The 5,627-nt window shown below is 54.8% G+C and overlaps 1 protein-coding gene across 1 annotated transcript in view; it reads left to right on the forward strand.

Moving 5' to 3' along the window:
• The window catches only part of SCAF8 (SR-related CTD-associated factor 8), a 148,809-nt gene extending 143,621 nt beyond the window's left edge, over positions 1-5,188 (forward strand). Inside the window, exons 23-24 of the transcript XR_313967.2 lie at positions 2,456-2,539; positions 4,560-5,188. The gene's annotated coding sequence lies outside the window, so the exon portion shown is untranslated. The remainder of the gene's footprint in view (positions 1-2,455; positions 2,540-4,559) is intronic.
• Positions 5,189-5,627: the final 439 nt, after the last annotated feature.

Here is a 5,627-nt window from a genome sequence, read left to right on the forward strand (position 1 = left end):
ATCTATGTTCTGGACAAAGAATAGAAAACAGCTTTATGGCTCTTTAAGAAAAAGCAAATTGCCGACCAGTGTTGCTCAATGTGCGCTTCCTGGTCAGGACACATGCCTGGGTTGCAGGCTCAATCCCCAGTAGGGGGCGTGCAGGAGGCAGCCAATCAATCTTTCTCTCGCATTGATGTTTCTCTCTCTCTCTCTCTCTCTCTCTCTCTCGCTATCTCCTCTTCCACTCAATAAAAACAATTAAAAAAAAGAAAGAAAAAGCAAACCCACAGCCAACTGCACAAGCCAGTTTGGAAGTGAAAATGCAGAGGCTCTGCTGTCCCAGGGTCTGGTTTTCGGTTCTGGTTCCACCACTGCGTGATGCTGAGCACGTCATCAGCTTCTCTCCTGCTTCTTCGTCTGGACCATGAATAGGACCTACTTATAAATCACATGACTTGATTTGAATCCTGACTGAGAAACTGGAGAAAATGTCTCCACGCGGCAGTCTGGCGGATTGCCACAAGTCTAACCTGTGAGCGTGGCATCTAGGGTCTGTCTGAAGGAAGTTTTAGGAAAAGAACAGGACATTTCATCACAATTTCATCCTGGTCAGGGACATCGCAGTGGCCTGCCATCCCAAAGGAGGGCTGCTCTCAAGGTAAAGATCACTGACAGGGCCCAGGTCTGGCTCCCTGCGGCCTGTCTTCCAGACCCCACAGGCTCTCCTGCAGTCTCACCAGTGGGATGGTGTGGATTCGTTCCAGACCTACCTGGTCTTTGTAGACCTAGCCGGCGCTTGTAGACCTAGCCAGTGCTTGCAGGTCTGCCAGCACCTCCCACAATTCTAGCCAGTAGGGCTTGACTTGGGTCCCATCTTCTGGAGGTTTCATGCCCTCTTCTGGAATCTGGCTCCATTGTGCAGACACAGGACTGGTGTCATTGTGCCTCTCATGCTCCATGGGTGCCCACTCTCTTTCCCAGGCGACAGGAGAAGGGACCCCCACTGCTTCCTTCTCTAGTCCCTGAAATTTCATACCCGTCCTTCTCAAGCTCTTCTTAGCTTTGAGCATTGGATGTAGGCATCTCATCGTTAAGAGACCTCTTGGTGGTGAGAAAACAGGATGGTTTCGCTCTGGAGCTCGGTGCTAATGATGGGCGAACACTCACTCCTCTTTGCTCTCACCATCCCGTATCCACTTCTAATAGAGCACTTGTCACTTTGTTCCGTAACTCGAGAGCTTTCACACTCGTTCAGCCATGACCTATAAAAGAAAATATCCTTTACATTGCAAACCAGTACACCAGACATGTTTAGGATTGGTACAGGCATGCTGATCTTTCCGTGGGAATTTCCTGGACTTTACTGCATGCACCCTGATGTTTTCCATCCCGTGCCATTCTCTTCTACTTTCTGGGTTCATTCATTTACTTTTTAATGCTGATTAAGACCCAGGAAATTAATGCCATGACCTTCTATGGAGTCACAAGCTGCTGTTAGAACAACACAGCACTAATGAATGTGCCTGACTCCCCCTCCCCCACCCCTAGCTGGACTGTGGTCTCACCGTGGGCAGGAAGCCAAGCGTGTCCATGTCTCCTTTGTATGCTCAGCACTACCTATGAGTTGAACTGAGGAACTCAGCCAGGTCTCGTGCCCATGCTCGCCCTGTGAGCAGGTGAGAGAACACAATGAGGTCATGTGTTTAAAGCACAGAACACGGGCCTCACACCAGCACATGCTCAGTGAACACACGTTTCTTGGGTTCTCCTGGGCCTGGCCCTCCCTCTAATTGACCATCTGCCTGCTCTGCAGTTTTTTTTTTTAAGCGTAATGAGTGGTTTGAACTCCATTAGCTTAAGGCCTCGCCCAGGCCGGCACCTTCAGACTTTCTAAGATGCCAGGCGCCAGGGACACTTTGTCCTGCAGGGACAGGCTGAGCAGGGGCAGGACCTGGGGAGAGTCCTTTTGTCATTTCCTGGTGGGACTCACCTCCGTGATGAGTAGAGACCTGAGCTGATTATTAGGGTTTCTTTGCAAAAATGAAAATTGCTTCCACGTTTAAAAAGATTATAGGATGCGTTTGAGGTCAACAGGAAACTTAAGCGTTTCGGCAATCACAAGCCTTGTGGAAAGCTCTCATTTCAGAAAGAGCCCTGGTTAGAGGACTTGCGGTTCCCCAGCGACTGGCCGCTGGACTGTGGGCGGTGCGCTCTCTGGGCACCTTCAGCGTTTCCTCCGCGTAACCATCGCTGGCGACTGACGCGCAGTTGCTTGCGCTCCCGGCAGCCAAGGCGAACGGTCAGGTTATGGGGGAAACTAGGCCTCCACAGGCAGCTTTGGCGTCAGTCATCGCAGCAGTTTGTTTGGTTTGTGTTCCTCTCCTCGGTGAAATGCGAGCTTTGGGTTTAACGAGGTGTGATCTGGCGCGTCCCATGGGAGTAATGTAACGAGGCCCCTGTTTTCTTCTTCTAGGACCGAATGACATGGAAAAAGGGAGCCCCCAGGCCCAGCGGCTCCGGAAGCCTTTGCTCGCCAGCCGCCTAGATTGGCTTTCAGGTCAGTAGCTCCGCTTGGTGCCCGCACGTCCTCACCAGCGCTTCTGGGCAGGCAGCCGTCCTGGTGAGCAGGGTGGGAGGGAGCGGCTGCCCTGCAGCTGTCTGGGCGTCGGCCTCACGGTGTTTCCAGACCCGGGGGAGACCGTGGTGTGGAGGTGATCAGCGCAGCTTGCTGCCGCCGGCCGGGGACAGGGAAGCTTCCATCTGCTCCTGGGCCCTGCCCCTGCCCAGAGTCTGATGGACAAGGAAACCAGGTAATGCGTGTTCCGCTCCAAAGGCTAAGCTCCCTCCACAAAATACGAAAAAGGACTCCCCTACCGTTTTGTTTTCAAAGTGAACACATATTCAGCTGCCCTACCAGGCAGGGCTGTCACAGGGGGCTGCACATAGGGAAAAAGAAGTTAGTGTGCTAACCGGTCTTTTTTTCACTCCCCTCTTCTCCGTGGCTCATCGAGCTCATCGCATTAACCCCCTGGCCCGGTGTCACACCCTGCTGTGGTTCTACCAGTTTCCACGTAAAAGAGGAGGAATGTCCAACCGTGTCACGCCCCTGGGAATGGGCGCCCCCCCCCCAAGGCTCCCATCTCCCTCGGGATTAAATCCAGCCTCCACCCAACTTTCAAGGGCTCTGTGGCCCTTCCCACCCCCCTCGTCAGCCTCACCGCTTGCCTCTCCCTCACCCGGGGCCCCATTATCTCTTGGGTCCCGCTCAGTCTCGGCTCTTGCTGATCTTTGTCTGGCATGATTTCTCAGCCCCTTCCTCCCTCTCTACCCGCCCACCATGTTTCAGCCCCACCGGGCAGCCTTTCGGGACCCGCTGCTCCGGGCTGCAGGCCTCCCCCATGTGCCCGTGGTCCCTGCAGAGACCTCTGCCCCTCACTCACCGCATCCTGCCCGGATCACATTCTCACTTCGCCTCCCTCCCTCCTGCAGGCCTGGCGCTGTGCGTGGTCAGGTCTTCCTCGTTCTCCAGGCCGTCAGCACAGCGGGCAGGGCACAGACCTGGGAGCCTTGCTCTCTGGTTCACGTCCCGGCTCTGTCACTTACCGACTGTGTGACCTTGGACCCCGCCCCTCTTATCTTTCCTCTTCTGTAAAGTGGAGGGGACAAAACTATCCCCATTGCAGGGCTTCGTGCGTGTTGAGTTACAACGTATGAAACGCTACGGACCGTGCCAGGCCCGTGGTAAGAGCTAAGTGTTGCCTGCTGTTCGTGCTCATCTCACTAAAGGTGAAGTTCAAGGAGATTGTGCCTTTTCCCCTTGAAGATCAGAGGTATGCAAATTGCAACCATGATTGTAAATAATAGATATTTTCTGTAAATTTTAGAACATTTGCTAAAGGAAGCTGAGTGTAAACATAGGATGTCATGAGACCTCTGGGTTTCTGCAGCCGCCCTTGACTGAACAGAACCGGCAGGCCAGGCGGGCATCACCGCTGTTTTGATCCCAGATGCGTCCAAACTCGTAGGCCTGCCAGAGACTTCCAAGGCTCTGGCTACATCGTCGGTTTCTCTGAGGCCTGCCCTAGTCCGTTCCGGCTGCTATAACAAAAATACCGTAAACCAAGTGGCATATAAAGAGCAAAGGCATTTCTCACAGTCGTGGAGGCTGAGAAGTCCGAGGTCATGGCACCGGCGGATTCAGTGTCTGGTGAAGCCACTCCCTCCTAGATGGCACCTTCTCTCGGGGCCCTCACCTGGTGGAAGAGGCGAGGGCGCTGGGGACTTTTTACAAGGACACTAGTCCCACTCGTGAGGGCTCCACCCTCCTCGCCCAGCACCTCCCACAGGCTTCGCCTTCTAAAGCCGTCACCTCAGGGGTTAGGTTTCAACATATGAATTTGGGGGAGACGTGGCCATGCAGACTATGTCTCCTCCTGTTCCCGCACCTCCCCAGCGCCCCTGCCATGTGGAGACGTGGGGAGGGGTCCCGGGGCAGGTGCCCGTGGGCCTGAATGTCCCCTAGCTCAGGCCATGGCAGAGTCTGTGTTCCTTAGCCCACTCACCACTGTTCTCAACAGAAATGCTCAGATTCCACTGGACTCAGCTGTGACCACCCAAAGGTGTGGTCCACTCGTGGGGAAGAGCGAGGAACTCAGAACTGTCGCCCATCCTTGCGACGTGGTGGCTGTGTGCACTGCCCTAGGAGTCCGCAGGCCATCGGCTCTCTGCACACGCCCCCACCAGAGCACACGCCTTCCTGGACCTGCGGCCCCTGCACGTGCCCTCCAGGCAGCAGGCACTGCCACCTTCCGCCACCTTCCGCCACCTTCTCTGGGCTCAGCGGGGCCGTGGACATGGAAGAACCACGAATCCAGCAATCCGGGCCATTTCATTGTGTCACGTATGGACCTGTCCCCTGGAGAAGAGAGGTGAGTGTGTGTTTCACATCTGGAATTCGATGAACACGCTCAGGATGAAGGTCATCATAACCTTCCTTGATCCTGCTCCTTCCTGCGGCTCCAAAAGGCCTCCCCCGGTGTGGTCCACAGCCCTGCTACGGGCCCTGCACCTTCTCTTTCTTCTTAATCCGCCCTCTGCCGCCGGCTCTGCCCCCACCGCTCTGTGACATGTTATCTCACTGGCCACTAATGACCTCCTTTATTTATTCATTCATTGATTTTGTATTAAATCTGTTTAATATCTTTAATCATTCCACTATTTCTGCATCCTTCCACTAAAGGGCCTTACAGTTCTTCAGTTTATCGCAAGCACATCTTTGAAAAAGCCAGCCCTGACGTTGAAGCTGTAATACATGTTTACTTATGGGCACTATACTGTGAGGCACCATGGGGACCACCTGGTTTAAACGCGTGGCAGCCTCGTCTCGCTCAGGGTCCTGTTGTGTGGGGGCCATATGGCAGTTGCGCATTCGCCGAACCTCAGATGGCAGGACCCTGGGCCGCGAGTTTGCTATGGTCCCGCCAGCTGCTTCTCGTCGCCCTGGACAGCCTGGTGGCGGGTAACGTTGAGACCCCGCCTTGTCACCACTGCCCTGCTCACAGGTGACTCCACGGTGGCAGAACACTCTGCTCCCTCGGATGCAAGGCCCAGCGAAGGCCCCCCACACCCCCGGCCAGCACGGCGCC

Source organism: Myotis brandtii, unplaced genomic scaffold, assembly GCF_000412655.1.
Source record: "Myotis brandtii unplaced genomic scaffold, ASM41265v1 scaffold395, whole genome shotgun sequence".
Classification (NCBI taxonomy): Eukaryota; Metazoa; Chordata; class Mammalia; order Chiroptera; family Vespertilionidae; genus Myotis; species Myotis brandtii.